The sequence below is a fragment of the Macaca nemestrina genome, chromosome 16 (assembly GCF_043159975.1).
Source record: "Macaca nemestrina isolate mMacNem1 chromosome 16, mMacNem.hap1, whole genome shotgun sequence".
Taxonomy (NCBI): domain Eukaryota; kingdom Metazoa; phylum Chordata; class Mammalia; order Primates; family Cercopithecidae; genus Macaca; species Macaca nemestrina.
The window spans coordinates 90,022,592-90,048,182 of NC_092140.1; the positions used below are offsets into that span (position 1 = coordinate 90,022,592).

The 25,591-nt window shown below is 40.5% G+C and overlaps 1 protein-coding gene across 2 annotated transcripts in view; it reads left to right on the top strand.

Annotated features, from left to right (window-relative positions):
• Positions 1–25,591, top strand: part of LOC105486040 (SMAD family member 9) — a 505,567-nt gene that overhangs the window by 329,777 nt on the left and 150,199 nt on the right. For both annotated transcript variants that reach the window (XR_003018990.2, XR_003018991.2), the window contains exon 9: positions 24,422–24,553. The gene's annotated coding sequence lies outside the window, so the exon portion shown is untranslated. The remainder of the gene's footprint in view (positions 1–24,421; positions 24,554–25,591) is intronic.

Below are 25,591 nucleotides of genomic sequence, written 5' to 3' on the forward strand. Positions count from 1 at the left end.
CTAATAGTGATTTGTCTGTAAATTGTAAATCATCTCCAGTTGGCCCATTTTATGTCCCTCTGACATTATCGTTTGATGAATAAGCATGTGGCAGTATCTACAATGCAGAGAGCAGAGTACTGTCTGTTTAAACACAGAAGCTACAGGAAACAGTTTGCATTTATGTCCTGGCATCTGAATAGGTTACCCATCTGTTTCGGAAATTCCACTCACTTTCAAAAACATTTATTGAACACCTACTACAATCAAAGCAGAGCTCTTTGCCAGATGCCTTAGAGATTATAAATATGAGTAAGTTACAGCCCTGAGGCAACAGGGGAAATAAGACAATGCAGGAATAATTGCAATGTCAGACAGAATGAGAAGTGTGGGAGGTCTCTAGAGAGTAGTAGACACAGAGGGAGAGCGTGGGGCGGGAATTAAAGAGGTTTCCCTAGGAAGTCATAGGACTCCAACAGTGGATAAGCTATAAGGGTAAGAGGTGAGGATATTTTTGGTAGGGGAGAGTAACAGTAAAGGGTTGCAGTTAAGCATGTATAGGACTTACCATAGCACAGAAGGGAAGTAGAGACCTCAGGAAATAAAGCTTGAGAGGTATAGTCAGGTACAAATTGTGGGAATCAGATTTCAAGTTTCATCTTAGGGACATGAATTCAGTTTAAGATATAAAAATACATGTAATTCTGAACTGATGTGAGTTTGGATGTTCTTGTTTGGGAAACTGAATATGTTGGCTTTTGGAGAGTTATCATCAAACTTGAAAGAAAAATATGGTGATTGAGCTTTAAACATACTATTTATTGTAGTTTTTCTGGCTACAAACATTGAACTTCACTGTTCTCCACTACCACAAAATATCCCTTTCCATGTTTTTGAATAAGATTCTGGAGTATTTAAACATGTGGATACACCTCAGTTTTTAAGTTTAGTTTCTATTTTTTTTCACATTTAGATGAGATTGCCTGCAATTTCCAGCTATTATAAATAAAGTTACAATGAAAAATTTAATGGTTACTTTTTCTTAAGTGCTTATAAGGTATGAGGCAGTGCATCAAGCTTTTTTTAAAAAAATTGAGGTGAAATTTACATAACTTAAAATTCACCTTTGTAAAGTGAATAGTTCAGTGGCATTTAGTACATTCACAATGTTATGCACCCACTACCTCTCTCTATTCCTAAACATTCTCATCCCCGCCAAAGGAAGCTGTTTGCCCATTAAGCTCCTCATTCCTCCCTCTCCAGCTCCTGGCAACCACTAATCTGCATTCTGTTGATGGATTTACCTATTCCGGGTTTTTCATATAAATTAAATCATACAATATAGCTCTGGCTTCTTTGTCTGCCTTCTGTGTCTGGCTTCTTTCACTCAGTATAATGTTTCAAAGTTCATTGATATTGTAGCATGTATCAGTACTTCATTCCTATTTATGGCTAAAAATTTTCTGTTGTGTGTATATACCACAGTTTGTTTATCCATGGGTTCATTGATGCATATGGGTTGTTTCCAGCTATTGGCCATTGTGAATAGTACTGCTATGAACATGTATGTCCATATACTCGTTTGAATACCTGTTTTTAATTCTTTTGGGTGTATACCTAAGAGAAGAATTGCTGGATTATATGGTAATTCTACATTTGACATTTTGAAGAACTATCGAAGTGTTTTCCATGGCAGTGGAATCATTTTACATTGTCACCAGCAATGTATTAGGGTTTCAATTCCTCCACAGTCTCACTAACACTACTTACTTTCCTTTTTTTTTTTTTTTGTTATCACCATGATAGTGGGTGTAAAGTGGTATCTCATTGTGGTCTTGATTTATATACCCAAATGGCTAGTGATATTGAATGTTTTTTCATGTACTTACTGGCCATGTGTAAATCTTCTTTGAAGAAATGTCTATTTAAGTTCCTTGAACACTTTAAAATTGAGTTGTCTTTTAATTATTGAGTTGTAAGAATTATTTGTTTATTCTGGATACTAGTCCCTTATCAGATATATGATTGCAAATATTATCTCAGTTCTATAAATCGTCAGTTCACTTTCTTGACAATGTCTTTTGATGCACAAAAGTGTTCAATTTAGACAAAGTCTAATTAATCTATTTTTTCTTTATTGTTCACTTATACATTTGGTGGCATATCTAAGAGTCCATTGCCAAATTCAAGGTCATGAAGATTTACACCGATTTTTTTCCTAAAAATCTTACGGTTCAGTTCTTATATTTACGTTATTTATTCATTTTGAAGACATTTTGTATATACAGTGAGGTAGGGATTCATTTCCATGTGGATACCCAGCACCGGTTTTTGAAGGGACTGTTGTTTCTACATTGAATGGTCTTGGCACCTTTGTCAAAAATCAATTTGACATAGACATATGTGTTATTTCTGGAATCCCAATTCTGTACTATTAATCTATGTCTATCCTTACGCCAGTACCACTGTGTTTGGATAACTGTAGCTTTGAAGTAAGTTTTGAAATCAGGAAATATAAGTTTTCTAACTTTATTTTTCTTTTTAACAATTGTTTTGGCTATTCGGGACCCCTTTCAAATCCATGCGAATTTTCATTTCTACAAAAAAAAAAAAATTGGGATTTTGATAGAGACTGCATTGAATCTGTAGATCATTTTTACTTTTTGTAGCCATCTTAGTAATATCATCTTCCAGTTCACACATATGAGATGACTTCATTTGCTTAGGCCTTTATTTTCTTTCAGCAATGTTTTATAATTTTCACTTTACAAGTCTTTTATCCCCTTGGTTAAATTTATTCATAGGCATCATTCCTTTGGATACCATTGCAAATGGAATTTTTTTTAAAAGTAGCTTTTAAAAGTATTCATTGCCAACATATAGAAACACAATTTATTGTGTGTTTTAATCTTATGCCTTGTAACATTTCAGAACTTGTTTAACTCTGGTTTTTTTGGGGTTTTTTTTTGGTATTTTCTATATATAGGGGTATGTCATCTGTGATGGAGATAATTTTACTTTTTCCTTTCTAATTTGGGTGCCTTTTATTTCTTTTTCTTGCCTAGTTGTTCTAACTAGAACTTCCAGTTCGATGTTGAATATCAGTGGTGAACCCAAGCATTTTTTTTCTTGTTTCTCATCTTAGGGGAAAAGATTTCACCATTGAATATGATGTTAACCGTTAACTTTTCTTTTTCTTTTTTCTTTTTTCCTTTTTTTTTTTTTTTTTTTTTTTTTTTGAGATGGAATTTTGCTTTGTTTCCCAGGCTGGAGTGCGGTGGCGTGATCTCAGCTCACCTCAACCTCTGCCCCCCGGGTTCAAGCGATTCTCCTGCCTCAGCCTCCCGAATTGCTGCAATTACAGGCACCTGCCACCATTCCTGGCTATTTTTCTTTTGTATTTTTAGTAGAGACAGAGTTTCACCATGTTGGCCAGGTTGGCCTCAAACTCCTGACCTCAAGTGATCCACCCACCTCAGCCTCCCAAAGTGCTGGGATTACAGGCATGAGCCACTGCACCTGGCCAACTGTTAGCTTTTCATATAAGGTTTTTATCATGTTGAGAAAGCTCCTCTCCGTTCATAGTTTTCTGAGTGTTTTTATTGTTAAAAAATGTGTTCAATTTTGTCAAATGCTTTTTCCATGTCAATTGAGATGGTCCTATGGTTTCTTTCTTTGTTCTATTAATGTGATATATTACAGAGATGATTTTCTTACGTTGAATCACCCTGCAACAAGCACTTATGAGTGAATTATCACATTTAATTCTCACAACCACCTGTGAAAGGTGAGTAATATTTTTCCTTTTTTTAATGTTGTAGCTAAGGCTACTCTCCCAATTTTGCACAGCTTGTGTGCCAGAATAATGCATCTGACTCCAGAATCCATACTTTTATTCATTTTGCTAATTAATGAATGTCTATACATGCATCATTTATTCTCTCAAATAGTTATTTTATGTCTATTCTGTGCCACATACTATGCTAGGCACTTTGATATAAAAATTAAAAAGATAAGCAGAATTCTCACTTCATGGAGCTTATAGCCTCTATTTTTTCCCCTCCCACTGACCCATTTCCTATCTTCTCCAAGAAACTGCTTATCAGCTTTATGTCACTATAAAGTAGTTTGCATTTTTCTGAAGCTTTATATAAATGGAATTATACAGTATGTACACTTTGTTTGTTGTTTGGCTTCTTTAACTCGGGATAATAATTTTGAGATTTATTCATATCGTTGTATATATTAATGGCTAATTCCTTTTTGCTGACCAGCAGTCTGTTTTATGGGTATATCACAATTTGTTTACCATTCATCTGTGGAAGGATATTTGGATTGGTTCCAGTTTTTTGGCAGTTACGATAAAACTGTTAGAAACATGTATACAGGTCTTTGCGTGAATGTATGCTTTCATTTTGTTTGGATAATACCCACCAGTAGGATACCTGGGCCATTTGGTAGGTGTGTATTTAATTTTATAAGAAGCTGTCAACCTGTTATAAAAAGCTGCTGTGCCATTTTGCACTTCCATCAACAGTATATGAGAGTTCCAGTTGCTCTACACTTGCCACCACTTGCTATGGTCAGTCTTTCTGATTTTAGTCATTCTGCTAAGTGTGTAGTAGTAACTAGGGGTTTGTATTTGGATTTCCTAATGATTAGTGATTTGAAGATGAAAAGTATCTTTTCATGTGCTTATTTACCATCTGTATGTCCTTTTGGTGAAGTGTTTGTTCAAAACTTTTGCCCATTTTAGAAACTGGAATGTTTTCAAACTACTAAGCTTTGAAAGTTTTAAGAAATATACTCTTGGCTGGGCGCGGTGGCTCATGCCTGTAATCCCAGTACTTTTGTAGGCTGAGGCAGGTGGATCACCTGAGGTCAGGAGTTCGAGACCAGCCTGGCCAAAATGATGAAAGCTCGTCTCTACTAAAAATACAAAAATTAACTGAGCATGGTGGCACATGCCTGTAATCCCATAATCCCAGCTACTTGGGAGGCTGAGGTGGGAGAATCACTTGAACTAGGGAGTCAGAGGTTGCAGTGAGCCGAGATTGCACCACAGCACTCCAGCCTGGCGACAGAGTGAGACTCTGTCTAAACAAAACAAAACAAAACAAACAAAAAAAGAAATATACTCTGAATGTAGACCCATTTAAGCTATATGCTTTACAAATCTTTTATCCCACTATGTGGCTTGGAATTTCATTCTTTTAACATATCTATTAATAAATGAGGATTTCAATTTTGGTAAAGTCAAACTTCTTGATTTTTAAAATTTTATATATTGTGCTTTTAGTATATCTGATAAATCCTTGCCTAATCTAAGATGACAAGGGCTTTTCTCTCGTGTTTTCACCTATACGTTTTTAAAGTTTTGGTTATGACATTTAGGCTTATAATCCATTTTAGTTAATTTTTTGTCTATAGCACAATTTTTGTATAAATTTTTATTTTTTTCTGAATGGATCCAGTTGGTTCTAGCACCGTTTATTGAAAGCTCTCCTTTCTCACAGTCTCTTCAATGAACGGTGCTGGGAGAACTGGATACCCACATGTAGAAGAACAAAATTGTACCCTTATCTGACATGATATACAAAAATCAATTCAAAATGGATTAAAGACTTAAAGGTAAGACCTGAAACTGTAAAATTACTACAAGAAAACATAGGGGGAAAGGTCCACAACATTGACATGGGCACACACTTTTTTGGATGTGTCCCCAAAAGCACAGGCAACAAAAGCAAAAATAAAGAAATGAGGTTGGGCACAGTGGCTCATGCCTGTTATCCGAGCACTCTGGGAGGCCGAGGTGGGCGGATCATGAGGTCAAGAGATGGACACCATCCTGGCCAGCATGGTGAGACCCCGTCTCTACTAAAAATACAAAAATTAGCTGGATGTGGTGGCACTCGCCTGTGGTCCCAGCTTCTTGGGAGGCTGAGGCAGGAGAATCACTTGAACCCGGGAGGCGGAGATTGCAGGGAGCCGAGATCGGGCCATTGCACTCCAGCCTGGGCAACAATAGTGAAACTCCATCTCAAAAAAAAAAAAAAAAGAAAAGAAAAAAGAAAGAAAGAAAGAAATGGGATTTCAGCAAACTAGAAAGCTTCTGCACAGCAAAGGAAACAATATGAGTGAAGTGACAATCAATGGATCAAGAGAAAATATTTGCAAGCCACACATCATATAAGGGGTTAATATCCAAAATATAAAGAGAATTCAGCTCAATAGCAAGAAAAAAAACCTTATTTAAAAAGTAGACAAGTGATCTTCTGAATAGATATTTATCAAAAGAAGATGTACAAGTGATCTACAGATAGATGAAAAAAAGTTTCAACATCACTAATCATCAGGGAAATGCAAGTTAAAATCACAATGAGATATTAACTTTCTCCTGCTAGAATGGCTATTACATAAAGGAAAAAAAGATAAGAGTTGATAAGGATGTGGAGAAAACAGAACCCTTAGACATTGTTGGTAGGAATGTAAATTAGTGCAGCCATTATGAAAAATAAGATAGAGGTTGCTTGGTAAGAACAAAGGAAAAACCTTTTAGGCCCTTTGTCCCCATAGGCATAGGTGATATTATTCTGTGAAAACAAATAATCCCCTGAATCTCAGTGTTTCACGCCAACAAAGGCTCATCTGCTCATGTCATAAGTTCATAGGAGGATGACTGTGACTTTCTTCCACATCTTTATTCAGGGCCAAGGGCTGAAAAACAACTGCTAACTGGAGTATAGCGGCCTATGGCAGACAGAAAAGAGTCTTGTTGGAAGCATCACACAGCTTTCACATCACCTGTTGGGAGGTGGCCTATGGCAGCTTCTACTCATTTCAGTGAGCAAAGTAAATTGCGCAGTTGAGCTGCTGTCAACAGGATAGAGTGGGACAGCAGATATTTCCTAACAATAGTAAAATCTACCATATCGGGCTGAGGATTGTAACCATTATTTGAAGAACAATGGTAAGCCGGGTGCCCTAATGTCACTCTCTTAAGATCAGCCTTTATTTTGAGAAACAATCAAAAGCCAGCTGGAGCTGGGTGCAGTGGTGACTCATGTCCATAATTCTAGCACTTCGGGAGTCCAGGTTGGCAGGATCACATGAGCCCAGGAGTTCGAGACCACCTGGGCAACATAGGAACACCCATTTCTACAAAAATTTTAAAAAGTTAGCCAGATGAGGCCAGGCGTGGTGGCACATGCCTGTAATCCCAGCACTTTGGGAGGCCAAGGCAGGTGGATCACAAGTTCAGGAGATGGAGACCATCGTGGCTAACACGGTGAAACCCCATCTCTACTAAAAATACAAAAAATTAGGCAGTTGTGGTGGCACGTGCCTGTAATCCCAGCTACTCAGAAGGCTGAGGCAGGAGAATCGCTTGAACCTGGGAGGCAGAGGTTGCAGTGAGCCGAGATCGCGCCACTGCACTCCAGCCTGGGTGACAGAGTGAGACCCTGTCTCAAAAATCAGAACAAAATAAAACAAAAAGACAGTTGGAGTCAAAGTCAGAGAAATAAGATGAATGATTACACTAAGCAACAATGTTTGGGGCAAAAAACTTGAAATTTTTATGAAAGTATTGAGACTGACTTTTCTGTGAGATTTTTGTCAAGGTATGATGTTACTGTTTCAGTATTTATAACTGCCTGACATAACTACTTTAAAATAAATGCCAATGATTTTTATATATAGCTTCTAATGCTTATTTTTTAATTATTATTTTGTAACAATATCTTGAGTACTGTATTCTGATTACTACTTTTAAAGACTTAGAGTAAAATATAAAACTGAATTTTAAGCCAGGCGCGGTGGCTCACGCCTGTAATCCCAGCACTTTGGGAGACCGAGGCAGGCGGATCATGAGGTCAGGAAATCGAGACCATCCTGGCTAACATGGTGAAACCCTGTCTCTACTAAAAGCACAAAAAATTAGCTGGGCGTGGTGGCACACGCCTGTAGTCCCAGCTACTTGGGAGGCTGAGGCAGGAGAACTGCTTGAACCCAGGAGGCGGAGGTTGCAGTGAGCTGAGATCATGCCACTGCACTCCAGCCTGGGTGACAGAGCGAGACTCCATCTCAAAAAAAAAACCAAAAAAAAAAAACAAAAAAAAACAAAACCCAACTGAATTTTACTTTGCAATTACACTGAATGATATTGAACTTTTCTTGGCAATATAAATAACATAAATGACTGGGGTTGAGAATGCAAGTCCTGTTTTTTGTTTTTGTTTTTAAGAAGCCAAGCTAAGATTTTATGGCAAATATAAAGTCCACACTTTAAAAAATTTAACACTCAAATTTAACTATCAGTTGATTGATTTTTTAACTTGGCAAGGGTCTCCTGTGATATTTTCCAATGATTACAGTAGCCTGAAAAAAAACCAAAAAGCCTGAAAGTGAAACAAACTTCTTGGGGAGAAGATGAGTACCTTGAGATACAGGATATTGAAGGAGAGTTTGGTCTACCATGAATGTTATGAATGGGCTTAAATAGAGATTCTAACTAAGGCTTTCCAAGGGTGATGGATACATGGATACAGATGTTTTAAAGGCATCAGTCTCCAGATGTTGAATTACCACATGTATGCAGTTCTTGACTTGCCAGTTCAGCCACCCTACTTCTATGCTCACAGCAGCCTTTCCCCTTAATTATAAAAGTGGTGGGAAGCCATACCCCTCACCCATCCCAAATCTGCAGACTCAGAAACTTAAAGGATGCCAGACAGAGGGACAATTCTAAAACTTGGCTTCAGGAAAATCTTCCTTAGTGATAATTGAGAAACTATAATCTCACTATTGGCTTCCTGTTTATGCCCATTTTACACATATTTTTGTTATGGATGAAATATGTTAGAAAACAAGGTATTCAAATATTCTACATGTAGAACTATTGAAGAGAGGAGTGGTGAGAATGATAGCAATGATCATTTAATAACCTCAGCTCTTCTATTTTCAAAATGTCGTCCAAGACTATATCCTTCTCTAGAGTCAGTAAGAACAAAGCAAAGACAGCATCAGTAAGAAATGTGGATGCCGGAGGGAAAAAACCACACCGGGGTCTGTTGTGTGTAGCACTCGGGGAGGAAGTGCGCCAGGAAAAATAGCCAATGCACACAGGGCTTAATACCTAAGTGAGGGCTGTTTTTGTCCCAGTGCCTCAAGGGAAGGAACAGCTAACCCTCTGCAGAATGTTGCCTGCCCTCAGACACAAGCTGGATCGATTCTTTGAAGCCAGAATTTCACCCTGTTCTAGGGTTTGAAAGAACGCTAGGCCTGAGGAGAGGAGAATGTTATCCTTGATTGGTATGGGGTCTGTTACAGGGAAAAAGGAAATCCAAATCAGACATGTATTTCTCGTTGAGGAAACAAGTCTTGTCTTCTGAAAACCATCTGTGTCCCAGTGTGGGGCCATGTTCCAGCAGAGGAACTTGCACAGGAGGCAGGAGGTGTCCTCCTACAACCCGTAGACTAAGGCCAGCGTCCGTAGCACGCAGTTTAGACCTCTGTTGTAGCACTTGCCAGATCACTTAAATTATCTGTAAGTCTGATTTGCTTCCTCACAGGTCATAAACTTTTTAAAAACAAGAACGGCCTCATAGCTACCTTGTGTCTGTCACCTAGCTCAGTGCCTGGCAGATACTCAACAAAACAGATGTAGGAAGAGAAGACCATTGATCTAGCCGTCTATTCCTAGGACAAACTTGCCAGGGGCTCTCTTTCAGGCAGTCGGGTGACTTTCAGTCCTTTCTGGCAATGCCTGGGAAGAGCTCCAGCTGTCTGCAGTGTGAATGAGGCAGAGGGCAGAAGGCACGCTGGCAGGAAGACTCATCCAGAGGCCCACCTGAAAGAGGCTGCTGCCAGAGGAGTGGGCAGCAGAACCCACATGAGAGACCCAGGGAGGACAGCAGCTGGACTTGAGCCAGAAGCAGCGGGGAGCTGGGAACTTGAAAGAGAGGCTTCAGATCCTGTCATTGCTTCTTGCTTGATAATGAGATGTTTCTTTCATACTCAGTGACTAGTTTGCAAGAAGAGCTCTGGGCTCTCCAGAAAGCTGGATTCTTCAGGTTTTTAGGTGGGAATTAGAACTGAGAAAACTATGACTCCCTCCTACTTCCCATTTTCCGAAAGAAGGCATATGGGACTCTGAGTTCCTTACTGTCTGGGACTGCATCTTACTTATTCTCGTCTCTGACATGGACTGAGAGGGAACAAAGTTTGTGGGTATGTCGGCACATACATAGGGAGTATAGACTGAAATTAGGACAGACTCACTCCCAATTTCCTATGCCTAACAAAATTATAAGGCTATGACCTGAGTAATTCATACATATATACTCAATATTAGCTTAAGAGAAAACTTATCCTTTGTCTGTGTTTCATAAGAGTAAAAAAAACAATCTTTTATTAATTTGGATTTTGAGAAAACAATTTTGCTGGTTTTTAGAGCCTGGTGAATGTGAGCCTTCGAGTGCTTTGTTCTCCCTGCAAACCTGCCCGGGAGCTATAACCATCCAGGTCTCATGCTTCTTGTCTGTAGATTCATTGACTCCCAGCCTATTCTGACCTGCGGCACAGCCCATCAGGCAGGTAATATTTATGTCAGTAGGTTTCAGGCAAACTAATCCTGAAGGCAAATAAACATGGGAAACCTGGGTGAAACAGAGTGCAACAAACACCTTTACATGGACTCCTTAAAACCTGCAACCTCCTTAATATGCCCTGGAGAGTGGGTATACAGCATTTCCCAACATATGTAACCACAGGACCCTGTTTTTGCAGCAAATGCACAGAAATAATGTTCTGCACAGCCCCCTGTGGAATTTCCTGGAAAATAAGAGGAAAGGTCTGCAGGGGCCACAGCAGGCCTTGGATCATTACTATAAGTGACTTTGAGTGAGTCACTATACCAGACTGGGTTTTAATTTTTCTTTCTGAAACATAAAGAAATTAGATACCCTTAGACAATAAAGTCCTATCTGTTCTATAGTTCTATGATATTCAACTACCTGCACATGGTGGCAGGTACCTGTAGTCCCAGCTACTCAGGAGGCTGAGGTGGGAGGATCACTTCAGCCTGGGAGGTCAAGGCAGCAGCGAGCCGTTATTGTACCACTGCATTCCAGCATGGGCAATAGAGTAAGACCCCATCTCAAATAAATAAATAAATAAATAAACAAACAAACAAACAATAAACCTCTTTACCTATAAAGACCACTTTTAATAGGATGGAAAAAATTAAGTTACAGATTGAGAGAAAAATATTTTCTAATTACATATGTGAAAATGGACTTGTATCTAAAATATATAAAGAACCTCCTTGGTTTCAGCTCCCCATCTCCATGTGCAAATCCAGGACTTTCATCATTCTGTGAATGCCCCACCTTTTCCTTCAGCAGAAAGAAAGCAAATTATTCAATTAAAATGGGCAAAATACTTGGACAGATATTTCACCACAGAAGATAGAAAGAAGGAAAATAACATGGAAAGATGTTCAGCACCATAAGTCAAATTAAAACCGTGGTGAGATGCCACTGTATTCCTAGGATGGCTAAAGTAAAAAGAAACTCACAATGCCAAGTGCTGGTGAGGACACAGAGCAACTGAAACTCTGGTAAATTTCTAGAAGGAATGCAAAATGGTACAGCAACCTTGGAAAATAGTTTGGCAGTCTCTTATAAAGTTAAACATACACTTACCAAAGGACCCAATGATCCTCACTCCTAGGAATTTACCTAAAGAAAATGGAAACTTATGTTCCCATAATAGCCTGTACATGAATGTTTATAATCAGCTTATTCACTGTTGTCAAGAACTAAAAAACAACCCAAATTTCCATCAACAGGTGATAGGATTATCATTAAATTGTGGTAGGTACTTACAATGGAATACTACTTAGCAATAATAAGATACCAAATACTGATACATGTACCAACATGGATGATTCAGATGCATTTTGCCAAGTGAAAGAGTATAGACCCAAAGGGCTATGTAGCATTATATAATTCCTTTATTATGAGATTCTGGAAAAGGCAAAACTATACGAACAGAGGACAGATCAGTTGTTGCCAGAGACTTGGGGGTATGAGAAGGGGATAGTTGACTGCAAAGGGGCAGCAAAGGAAATTTTTGGAGGTGATGAAATTAGTTTGTATTATGCTGGATACATGACTCCATTCATTACTCAAAATCCATAGAACTCTGTACCAACCTCAAGAGTAAATGGTACTGTACGAAACTTTGAAATCATTATTATTATTATTATTTGTAGTGACAGGGTTATGTGATGTTGCCCAGTCTGGTCTCAAATTTCTGGCCTCAAGCAGTCCTCCTGCTTTGGCCTCCTAGAGTGCTGGGCTGACAGGCATAAATCACTGTGCCCAGCCAATTCTTTTTCTTGAGACAGGGTCTTACCCTGTTGCAGGCTAGAGTGCAGTGGTGCAATCAGGGCTTACTGCAGGCTCGACCTCCCGGGCTCAAGCAATCCTCCTGCCTCAAAGTCCCAAGTAGCTGTGACTACAGGCATGCCTCACCACACACGGGTAATTTTTTAATTATTAAATTTTTTGTAGAAACAGGGTCTCACTGTCTCACTGTGTTGCCCAAGTTGGTCTCAAACTCCTGGCCTCAAGTGTTCATCCCTCCTTGGCCTCCAAAATGTTGGGATTAAAGGTGTGAGCCACTGCCTAAAAATAATTTTAAGGCATTTTAATTGATATATAATAGTTGTACATATTTTGGGGGAACACGTGATATTTCAATACCTGTATCCAACGTGTAATGACCAACTCAGGGTAATTGAAATATCCATCACCTCAAACATACACCTTTTCTTTGTGGTGGGAACATCTTAATTTTTATTTTCTTGCTATTTTGAAATATACACTAAATTGTTAACTATATTTTCCCTAGGGTACTATCGAATTCTAGAACATTCTTCCTAACTGTATTTTTGCAACCCAACTCCTCAAAGAGATACTTGTCTAGGAAGCCTGTGGCATTTTTGGAGGATGAGAAATGCTAATCCTTGTACAGAGAGAGCAAAAATTGAGAGAAATTATAAAATTTAGGCTATATTAATTCTGATATAAATAAAAAATATGCAGTATAAAATTTACAAAACCTAGGAACTTTTTGCATACTATGATTAAAATAAAATATTATCACTTTTAAAAGATGTCTCAGTATTTTTAAACTCTAAAAGAACACATGGTTTGTTGAATACTATTTTCATGGTTGATCAAAATGCCCTGTTTTCTTCCCTGTGCATTACAAACACAACTATCTCCTTAACCATGTAGAAAAATGTAAGATAAAATGTTTGAAGTTCTGTTTACTTGATCTTTTCACTTGGTTTTATTTTCTGGTAAAAATTTTTCAAAGCAAAGAACAAGTCTAAAGTTTATATCACTTGAAAGGGTCGTTTTACTGGAATTTCACTGAAGTGAAACTGTTGTACTTTCTTTGGAGTGAAATCATTTCTTCGGCCCCACATCTCCAATGATTTTATGAGAGCCCGAATCATCTTGCTTTAAAACAAAAGTTAAAATCAGTTTAAGGTAAAGTCTTGACTCATTTTGCATTCATGAATAAATGTTATGTTTTCAAATCAATGGAAGAAAAACTACTTCTTTAGTGCAACATGCACTCTCCTAGTAGAATTTGTAGGCTGAAACTAAAGCGATGGTCTGGTGAGTTTTTAAATTAGAAAGTAATTCTCCTAATGAGAACATGCATTAGGGATGCAGTTCCTGCTCTGGCTCACCTAACACACCAAAACTTTCCAAATGTATTTCATCTCAGCCCTTGAACAACCTCACAGAACCAGCATGATAAATGTGCTCTAGTGTTTCAGTCCTCATGGGCCACTAGAGTTAGAGCGGCCTTTATTTTTTAGCAAATATAACCTTCCTTCTAAGTACACCCATTTATGTTCCAAGGGAAACAATGCTGCTAGGTCTAAGCTATGAATCAAATTATTCTACAAAATAGGCTTATGCATTTTAGAAAAAAGGTATCTTCTGCAGTCAGATTGTCCATTTCTGTAAACAGAGAAAAATAGAGATTTTTGAAAAGTATGTTGACTTTTTTTTCAGGTCACTTGTATATTTTAAATATTTTGGGTATTTAAAGTGGTTTTCAAAAAGCTCTAATTTTCTACTAAAACTAGGAATCTGTCTCATTGAAATTATGTTTGCGACTAGGGGTTAACACAGTAAAGCAAAAGGAGACAGTCATCTAGAGATGGTCTCACAACTGGGGACAATCTCTAAGAAGGACTTTCAGGAGAGACTCTCCAGGAAGAACTCTCAGAGGGTGGGTGATTCAGTCATACCTTAAATAATGACCAAAACCAATGGCACTAGATGACAAAGATGTCATTCTGTGATACCTTCCCTTAACACCAAGATAATTGCATGTGTTTATAAATTCTTGTTAGCATGAGTCTCTAAACCCATTCCCCGCATATTCTGTACATTTTACAGATAATTATAAGAGCTAACATTAATTGCATGCTTATTCTGTGGTCAGCACTTTTGGAGCTTTATAGGCATTTTTAAAAATTTAATCCTTCAACAACACTAGAAAGGGAGATGCTATTGTTGCATGAACAGACACTTCTCAAAAGAGACATATGAGTGACCAAGAAACATGAAAAATGCTCTACATCACTAATCGTCACAGAAATGCAAATGAAAACCACAATGAGATACCATCTCACATCAGTCAGATGGCTATTATTAAAAGATCAAAAACAGCAGATGTTGGTGAGGCTGCAGAGAAAAGTGGGCCGAGTATGGCAGCTCATGTCTGTAATTCCAATGCTTTGGGAGGCCAAGGGAGGATTGCTTGAGCATAGGAGTTCAAGCCCAGTCTAGGCAACCTAATGAGACCTTGTCTGTATTTTTAAAAAATTAAAAACTAGCTAAGAGTGGTGGTTTGCATCTGTGGTCCCAGCTACTCAGGAGGCTGAGGTGGGAGGATGACATAAGCCTGGGAGGTTAAGGCTGCAGTGAGCCATGATTGTGCCACTGTACTCCAGTCTTGGTGATAGAGCAAGACCTCATGTCAAAAAAAATAATAATAATAATAAAAGGGAGTGGAATGCTTATATGCTGTTGGTGGGAATATAAATTAGTTCAAACACTGTGGAAAGCAGTGTGAAGATTTCTCAAAAAACTTAAAACATAACTACCATTTGATCTAACAATCCCATTACTGAGTATATATCCAAAAGAAAGCAAATAATGCTACCAAAAAGACACATACATGTGTATATTCATAGCAGCACTACTATCAATAGCAATGACGTGGAATCAACCTGGGTGCCCATCAATGGTGGATTGGATTTTTTTTAAATGTGGTACATATACACCATGGGATACTATACAGCCATAAAAAAGAACAAAATCAGGTCCTTTGCAGCAACATGGATGCAGCTGAAGGCCATTATTCTAAGCAAATTAATGCCATAACAGAAAACCAAATACCACGTGCTCTAACTTATAAGTGAGAGCTAAATATTGGGTGCTCAAGAACATAAAGATGACAACAATAGAAACTGGAGACTGCCACATGGGGGAGGGATGAAGAGAAGGGGACAGGGTTGACAAAGTAACCATTAGGTACTATGTTCAGGACTTGGATGATGGGATCAGTCATACCCCAAACCTTAACATCATGCAATATATCCAGGTAACAAACCTGCACGTGTGCCTCCTCAATCTAAAATAGAAGTTAAAAAAATAATACGCCCAACATTCAAACATCAGTATGTATTCATGACAGCATGAAAAATCTCAGAAATCTATAACCTGTGGCCAGAGCCATCACAGTATATTGTATATGATGAACAGCCTAAATGAAAACAGGTATATACATTAAATAAAGGAGGAAACGGCCGAGGAGGAGAAAGAGGAGGAAGAGAAGATATTGATTTTGATGAGGAAGAGAATGTGAGAGAAACAAAAGAAGAACACTGACATATGACAAAGCCTTTTCTTTCAAGATGAGCAGATTCTGTCCTGCTGTAACTTGGCTCAAGACAACATCAGGATAGCCATTACTCAGTGACCTTCTGAGCCGAAGTCATTTCATCGTTCTCTGATCCTTTCATATTTGCTCATTAGGACGTGATGTATAGCTCTCCCTAGGCCCAAGCCAACAAGGCTAAGGTAATGCTCCACAGCTGATCCAAGAAGGCCTTGCTTCCTTGACCTTGAGACCTGTAATTCTCTGGCTTCTTGTTGCGGTGGGGCTGCTCACTGGTTACTGCTGGACCACGGAGACACTGATGGCATATTTGATACGACACCAGCCGAAAACAAAACTGCTTGAAGGGAGGGCCACACCTTATTGTCCCCAGCAGGCAGCAGCTGCTGAGGCCCTGATTTCCACACCTCTTGCTCAGAGCTTCCTGGAAACCCCAGCTGGACAGATTCTGCCCTAATGTCAGGCTACGTGGACACTTTATCCTCAAGGCACTTAGGGACTCAAGAGAGAGCGTGCCAGCTTCAAATCCACTTGTAGGGTAAATGATACAGAAAACCAACTCAGGCATGAATTTGTACACACATTAAGGAAACTTTAAGGGTCTTCAATCCATGAGCCTCTCCATGACTTTCATTGGCTCAGGGAAGACAGAGAAGTCTCAAAGCAAAGAATTCCCTCCCACTGCAGACACTAACCCAGATCACTGCAGACACTAACGCCAGGTCACTGCAGACACTAACACCAGGTCACTTCAGGACAGGCTTGCAGCCTGTTTTCTCTAAATAAGCTGTTCCCAGACTTTACTTTCATGGACTGGTAATATGACCAAAAGCATTATGAGAACTAACATAGTACCAATAATTTATTTTGCCTAGTACAGACATTAAAACAAGCAAACGCATTCCTATCTTCTATCTGCCTTCATCTCATATTAAAAAGGATGTGAGGTTTCCTGGGTTTCTTCTCACTGCTTATCCTGGCAAGCTGATCTCAGAGTTCTTTGGTCCTCATGTGGCTCTACTTGCTGTCCCTCAGATCCCTCATTTCTTCCCTTCCTTTTCACGCAGCTGAGATCCCACAGTCCATTACTGTCCTGAGTCCTTGACATTGCTCCCACACCATCCTGGCCTCTCTCTCCTACTGTGGCACTCTCTCAGTGAAACCCTGAACATTGACAACTGCAACTTTCTATCAACTCTGAGCCTTCATCTGCACAATGGAAAAAACATTCAATATGGTCAATGGTCTCCCTTGAAATTCATGGCCTAAACTCAATTAGGCCCCAAGTGCTTCTCATAGATACTGCGACAGTTCCCTGGTCCAGTCTCTCGCCCACTGTCCTAGGTAAACGTCTCACATATCCTAGACTCTCCCACGCCCCTATCCCTTCTCCTATCAACCATCTTGCTCCCAAACTATTCCATGCTCTGACCCTCTCTCCTGACAACTTCACACCTTCCCTTCTTGTCTCCCCCAGACCTCCAAACCTCCCCCGCCCCATCCTTACTCTCAGGCAAGGATCCTCCTTTCTATTTCACAGAGACAGCAGAGGAAAATAGAAGAGAACATCTACCTGCTCCCACCACCTCATCTGCTGTTCCAAGCCAGTGGCCAGCTACTCAGCCTTCCCTCCTGTTCCGGTGGATGAACAGCTCTTCAGCCAACAGACAAGCCTCTAGGGAAACAAAAAGTCACATTTCTTAATCCTATGAAACATATGGTCTATTAGAAAGACAGACCAGCAAATAAATGATGATAAGATTATTATAATAATCTCATAACAATCATAATAAGGTATGATAGTAATCTTAATGATAAGACTCATGTCTCATAAAGGGCAAGTCTAAAGATTAGTGAAAAGTGCCCAAAAGAAGGTGCATCAGGGTCTGCCTAGAGGGAGGATCAGAGCAGGCTTTGCATGTGTGTTTACCCGAAAGAGAAGCAGCCACGCTGGGAAGAGGGGCTACCCGTTGAGGAAAAAGCAAGAGAGGAAAAGCTCTACTGGAAGAAAGTCTAATTATCAAAACCACTGAGGCTTAGACATTGCCCACCAGCAGATATCACGTGTCTAGAAACCATTGAGAAACCATTAAGAAACCATTCAGAGAGTACTAACTTCATGAGAACAAAACCATCAATCAGAGGCAAACATCATCCCATAGTATTTGGTATTGTCCTTGCTTTCAAGTTGTTAATAACCAATATGGAGGCTGCTGATGGCCAAGGAATCTGCCTGTAGATGGTAAACAACACCCAAGATATTAGAAGAAGGTGGACAATAAATGGCATCTGGGTTTCCGTCTCTGCCCTGCCATTAACTGGGTGCGGTTCTGGATGGTCTCCCCTCTCTGGACTTCAGCTGCTTTGCTATAAAGGAAAGGGTTTGGATTGCGTTATTTCTAACTTCCTTCTAAACGCTAGCACTCTGGATGACCACAGAATACATTGGGGTTTGCAATTGACAGAAATAAAAGAAGACTTGAGTCTTTGAGTTACAGGGTTGAGACAGGCATCTCATCTCAGAATTGTTGTCCAGGGTGGCTTCATTTAAGGTGCTGTGTCATTCTCAGAAATATCTCTGATGTGTATTTCAAAGTCTTACAAGATCTTTGAATCAAAGGCTGGCAGATTTCCGCTCTTTCCATTTATGGGAAAATGACAGGAAAGTGTTTGTGTTGTGTGGATGGTTTCTGGTGCCCTCATCAATGTCTGGCGTTAAGGCTGGGTCAATACCACTTTGTTTTCCTCCAATAAGTGCCTTAAAACTGTCAATGCCAGGAACAGCAACCAATCTTTATTAATTAGCCTTTATTCTCTGAAAAGATGCCTTCAGTCACATTTAGAAGGAGAACTTAGTGCTATCCTTGGCACCAATTTCTAGAATCCTTCTCTTCACATTTGCTCCTTTTGTTCCTTTTAATGACTTCATATTAGTGCCTCCTGGGCTATTCATTTGTTCTTAGGTCTGAGGGGCCCACCTTAGATGACCAGCTCATGAGAATACTCAGAAATGTACTTCTTGCTTGGCTCTCAGAAAACTAGACTTGATTTGCTTTTTTTTTTTTTTTCCCCATAAAAGGTAGCAACTGAGGATTTGATTTCAACCCTCTGCCAAAATCCATATCCTCAAGTAGCTTATCAGGATAAAATTAATGATAACTGAGGCAGAAAGTGGGTTTGCCCTCTCCTGTTGTTAGCACCCTGCAGTTAATAGAACATGATTCTTAAAAAAATAACCCACCAAAGCAAGGGAGAATCTATGATAACTCACATTGATTATTGACTATGTGCTAATCAATTTATATATAAACACCTTATCAAGTAAATATTGTTATTATTATTACTATTCCATTTTATAAATGTGGCTAAGCCGGGCTAAGTATACAGTTAGTAAATGTCAGAGCCAAGATTCTCAAGGAGACTCTCTGGCTTTACAGCGCACATTCCAGACCCCAGGCTATATTGTCTCTCAAGTTTCCCCATGGTGTGTGATTCCATATATCTGGCATTACTAGTTTGATTTCTATCTTCCCCTAGACTATAAGCTCCATGAGGGCAGGGCCTTGTCTGCTTCACTTACTACTGTATCCTTAAAACTAGCACCATGTCATGCTTATACTAAGTGTCTATAAATATTGTTGAGTATAATGGAAAATGACTTCTTTCCCCAATTCTCAGAACCGAGCAAATGCATAAAAAATAGCTGCTGGGTTCAGAATTGAACAACTGAATAAGGGTGTGTCAGGAATTCTCTCCTGCCATCGCTGAAGCTCCCTGGTGGTGAGTGCAGCCACATTCATCACTGTTATACCCACAGAGGCTACTTAAGAAAAATACCCAAAGGCCTGAACCTTCCCCTATTAATCCCACACTCACACTCACCTCTTTTCACTTAAAAAACCATGAAAATCTCCCTTGACAAACAGAGTCCACTGGTCTTTGGCTTGAGTCAAGAAGCACAGCTGATGCAGGGAATTCTGCCTGCACCCTCTGCACCCTTTTGGCTTCCTTCTCCCACCTAGGCTCAATGCAGCCACAGGGATCGGGTCTAGGCAGTCCTCCCAGGCTCATTACAAATCTTTGGTTCACACACACATTCCTGGGGGACTTTAAAAGCAAAGAGGCAGAGTTACTCGGAATCAGCTGAAATCTGTCAAGCCTCCAGGCCAGCTGGAGCAGACCAGTCCCAGGGGATGGTAACCTAGCAACCGTTCAGGTCCCACAGGCCTCTGACTGCAGCACCTTCTCCTTGGAGTTACCCGGCCCCATTTCCACCGCAGCCTAAAAATGGTTGAAGAGATATTAAGACTGGAGATGGTCCTGGATATGAGGTGCGTGTGATGCACACACACGTGCATGCGTGTTTGTTTATATCTAGGGGAAGATAGAACACACCCGTGTATGTGTGTCCCCTGCTTATACTGTTTGTAGGAAGAGGGGACGGATTTAAAAAAAAAAAAAAGATGTGGGGATCCTGCCTGTTAAACCAGCTTTACCGTCTCTCAACTAAAATCCACTAGTGACTGCAAGTGCTAAAAGTGAGCTAGATATTGCTTCAGAAAATGCCAGGAAAGCCATCCCAGCAGGGCAGTATTAGCTTCATAGCAGCAGCAATATCTAAGCGGAGCTTCTAAGAGCTAAGAATAGCTATTGTTTATTGAGTGCCTGTTCTGTGCTGTGAATGGTGCTAAGCACTTACAAATATTAGTTTATGAAATAGGTATTTTTCATGCCATTGTTACAGATGATGAAACTGAGGCCCAGAGCAGTTGGGTAATTTGCCCCGAGTCACACAGCTGGTGAGAGGTCCTGGTACAGACTCCACCAACAACCAACAGCACAGCCTGGGTAGACCTTGGCTTCCTCTCCCATTGAAGAGGAGAATAATGCCAGCCTTGCCTGTTTTCATGGCATCCAAGGAGACAAGTGAGGTGAACATGCTCTGAAAAGGACCATGTGGGTGGATTTGAGGTGATTCTAGGAAAACTCTTTCCCTGTTTATACTGTAAGATACTTGGGGGAAAATGTCTCACTTGACTTGTCTGTGTCCTCAGAGGTAGTACATATAAAGCTCTTAGAAAATAATGCATTGAATGAACAAATGAATCAACACATGACAAATAAACTTTTAGGTGTGTTCACCAAGTGCCACCTCCCAGAAAAAAACTCAAACTATTTTAAAATTGCTTTCCTCCACGCTCCTGGGAAACGCAGTGCTTCTATATCGCCTCTGAGAAAACCTTACCACCTACAGGTGTGAATCTAAGAGGCAATCTTTCTGGTTTCCTGGGAAAAGCTGTGTGTTTGCTCACGTGGAAATGTGCAAAGGTAAGAAGAGCAAATATTTCATTTGACAGGAGCCAAAATAGGATAACAGCACCAACAGTTTTTTAAATGAAGTCTTAATTATGGCTCACAGTCTCATTTATGATGAGAATATTTTTGAGGTTCATATATATTCATATAGATCAATTAGATGATAGATGATGATAGGTAGAAAGACAGACATTTGCATATACTATTTTTAAACATCAATCAGGATAACCGTGCATGGAGGAGGAGAAGTATGAAAACTGAACACATGGAGTAATGCAGAAAAAGTGGGGAAGGCAGCTTTGCATTCAGTCCCATGATGGGCCCAGCTTGTCTCTACCTACCACAGTCTGCCTGGCAGGAAGCGCTGCAGTGGCCACAGCTGGAGCCACCTCGGGATGTGTGGCTGCCAACTGCCAACAGCAACGGGCACTTGGTTCGTGCTGGTGGCCAACTCGATCCATACCAATGTTTAGCAAATGAAGCGTGGAGTGGAAATCTGCCAATTTAAATGACACGGTGCTCGTTGTATGCTGTTCCCTTTGAATCTCAGTATAGTAATTATGGCTCCACACCTTCTATTGCCTTTCATTTAATCTGATATGGTAGGAACCTGGGGCCGGGGCGGGGAGAGGTCTATCCAGTCAGCTTCTGATGAAGGCGGCTCCCGATGTCAGTGGGTAACTTAAAAACCAGAGATAAACTTTAGTCTGGCTTGGGATTGAGGAATAATGCTGGAAGAAGAGTCACATGCCCCTGACCTTAAGGAGGATCCAGCAGATGGACATGGAAGAGTGATAGGCACCATCTGGGTAATCTGTGTGCAGAAAATTGGTAGTCAACTGTCCACTCTTTCAAAAATAGCATATGTTACAGCCACCCAATATCATTCATGACCAAAACCTGTTAGAGTTTGTAAACAGCCTGGAAGAACAATGAGAAAAGCCTTAATTGGAGATCTATTTGTGCTTCCGTTATGAAAGCAAATGAATGATGTGTTAATGGAAGGTCCTGGGACTCATTTACAAGCTTTGGCACCTGTTAAGTGCTGTCTCAGGCAGCCTCTACAGAAGGACAAGTATTAGCATTTTAAAGTAATCGAGGACATTTTCATATGCGTGTAACCCTTGCTGTCCTCAATTCTATTTACATGATAGCAGATGAACAAATAAAATGACTGGGAGATGATTAGCTTTGAAGCATGAAGTGTAAACAGTCTGGGTTTCCACACACATGCTAATTGCTTTCCACTGATGCCTCACAGAGAAAGGACCTATAGGTTGGAACAATTATTGCTGGAGTACCTGGTGCGATTATGTATGTGAAGTGTATTATACACTGTAAAGTGATGTACAAATGTGAGTGGTTGATAGCAAGAATAGACATGATTCTATACACCCCTTCCCTCCTGGATCTCTTCTCTCTCTGCAATTGCACAGCCTTTAACTACAGTACAAATGCACGTGTGTCAGCCTCCCTAGATAATGAGAGGGAAGTTATTCTCTACCTGTCACTTTTCTCTCTCTGGCCCTCATCTATTCTGTACAGTTCTCTCCTTCTCCCCGTAAGGGCATAGAACTCACAGGCTATCCCCTGGCATTTCAGAAGTCTTCCTGCCCCATAGCAGGCACTCCCAAACCTACCCCCTCCTGCCCTTCTGCCATTTACACCTTATTCATGACAGCTTTTCTGGATCGGACCCTTAATTAATTGCATTCTTGCTCACCAGTGGCAAGGACGAGACTGCAGACTCCGTAAAGACATTGTGTTTTCTTTGCACATCTGCTTTGCAGTAGAGTAACATTTAGGGGCCTATTGCACACAAGATGGTTGGGAGGGCACGAGACAAGAGGAGGCTCTGGCCAGGCATAAGACAGCAGACTTTGACTTGACTTGACTTCCTTGAGATTATTTGCTGCTTGAGTGTCAGGCTAAGTTGTCACCTGACTGTAGTCCCTGGCTTTTCATTCAGTATTGCCACTTCCTGGCTGCTGAACCTGGGCAAGTACTTGAAATATTTAAATATGTTTTCTAATTTATAAAATAGAAATGATAAATAGTGTCTGACTCATAGGATTGCTCTGAGATTAAATGAAATATTTCTTATCAAGTGCTTGGACATTACCTGATATGTACTAAGTACTCAGTAAATGCTAGTGATCATGGCCCAGCCTGTTATTATCTTGCATATGAGTATGCAGTCTACCATTTTGCTGGACTTCTGAGCTTGAGTCTCAAAGATTACCCAGGGACCCAAGGAGAAGCATCTTAGAACCAGGACCCACAGGACCCCAAAATGATGCTCTGAGGCACCAGAGAAACATGCCGCTATCACTTTCAACAAACTCTACCAGACTGTCCACAGAAGCTCCTTAAGTAAGCACCATTTTCACATGTTCCACATTCATCCCCAAAACCTTCCCTAAAAGTTTCAAGAGAGCCTGTTTCCCAAATAAACTGAGCCAGAAGCTTCTTCAGAGCAAAACTGATTGACAGCCTGAATGATTGCAAGTTCATGTCTGATGTGGTAGAGCATCCTGGGTTATTTATAGAACAGCTTCTATTTGACTAAATCTGAGCTTTCAGCTTCCTCAAAGAGATGAGGATAAATCTTTTTTTTTTTTTTTTTTTTTTTTTTTTTTTTTTTTTGAGACGGAGTCTGGCTCTGTCACCCAGGCTGGAGTGCAGTGGCGCGATCTCGGCTCACTGCAAGCTCCGCCTCCCGGGTTCACGCCATTCTCCTGCCTCAGCCTCCCGAGTAGCTGGGACTACAGGCGCCCGCCACCTCGCCCAGCTAGTTTTTTGTATTTTTTAGTAGAGACGGGGTTTCACCGTGTTAGCCAGGATGGTCTCGATCTCCTGACCTCGTGATCCGCCCGTCTCGGCCTCCCAAAGTGCTGGGATTACAGGCTTGAGCCACCGCGCCTGGCCGGATAAATCTTTAAAAATAAATAAGTAAATAAAATGTAAGGGAAGGGGGAAATGTAAAAAAAAAAAAAACAAAAAAACAAAAGGAAGTCATTCTCAGGGCTACTGGAAGTGGCAAAGGGGAAGAATGTCTCAACATGTTTTGAAGATAGTCATATCTTTTCTGCATCTTTTCAGGCATTTTTTCTGCCTTTTTTGACAGACTCTTCAGCAGAACTCCGACCAGCATTTCTCCAAGCCTCTACCCACTGGTTGGCAAGAATACCTTTAACTAAGTTTCCAATCCAGCATTTCTCCCAAGCCGCTGCCTGCTGGTGAGCAAGAACACCTTTAAGTAAGTTTCCCATCGGTTTCAATTCCTTCAATGCATTGTGTGTATCTGTGCCTCGCTTTAGCTATTGTGCAGACACTGTAGGGAAAAAATGCCGAGTCCTTTAGATAGCCCAGTTCCCATCTCCTTCTGCATCTCTCCCTAGGGTAGACTCCCATTTTTAGGGGAGAGGGGATCTTACTCCTTCTCACATCACAGGGTGAAGAGACTCCCTGGCCTTACACAGTCCTTGAAGGTGTGCAAGCTGTTGTCTCCTGTCACCAGAGCGATGTTCCTATCGCTATGGGTCCTGCTGGCCCCAAAGTCTAGCCAATTTAATCCATGACTTGGTCTCTTCTGGGTTGGTCAAGGCCCAGAAGCACTCTTGGGATAAAGTGTCCTCTCCTTGACTCTGGCTATCTGCAGACCCCTGAGTGTCTGCTGCATCTTTGTTCATACTCTGCTTCAGGGATTCCTTGCCTGCCACGGTAGACTGATTGACAAGTCCCCTGGCCATCAACTCAGCATCCACAACCCATGGGCACTGGCAGCAGCCTAGAAAGCTAAACCCAAAGGATCCACTCTGTCTGACCCTGCGGCCCGAGCTGGCTTTGCCCAAGGTTGTTGTAGGTAGTAGAACATCTTAAAAGATCATCAGTTCCTGAGTTGTCAGTGTCAGCATTGCTTATCTAACACATCTACCTCTCTCTCACATCTAAGTAGGTCCCGTGTCATCAGTTGTCAGGCCTTCTGGTTCTGGTACCAAAGACAAAAGGATTATCTTAGAGGAAAATTCCCAATTTTGAGTCTTTGGGGCATGGCTTCTCTTACTAAAGGTGGGTGGGAGTGAATGTGTAAAGGCCTGCAGCAAATTCCCTATCCTGACAGTTACCTGATTTTCAGGGCTATTGCTCTCTTGCAGAATCTTAACTTGCATGGGAGAAGTTAAATCTTATGTCCAACTTTCTCTCTTGAAACTTCTGTATTATTTTTCAAACCCCTCCCCAACCTTACATACAGATAGATACATTGCGCCAACCAGGACCAAGGTAAAGAACTCAC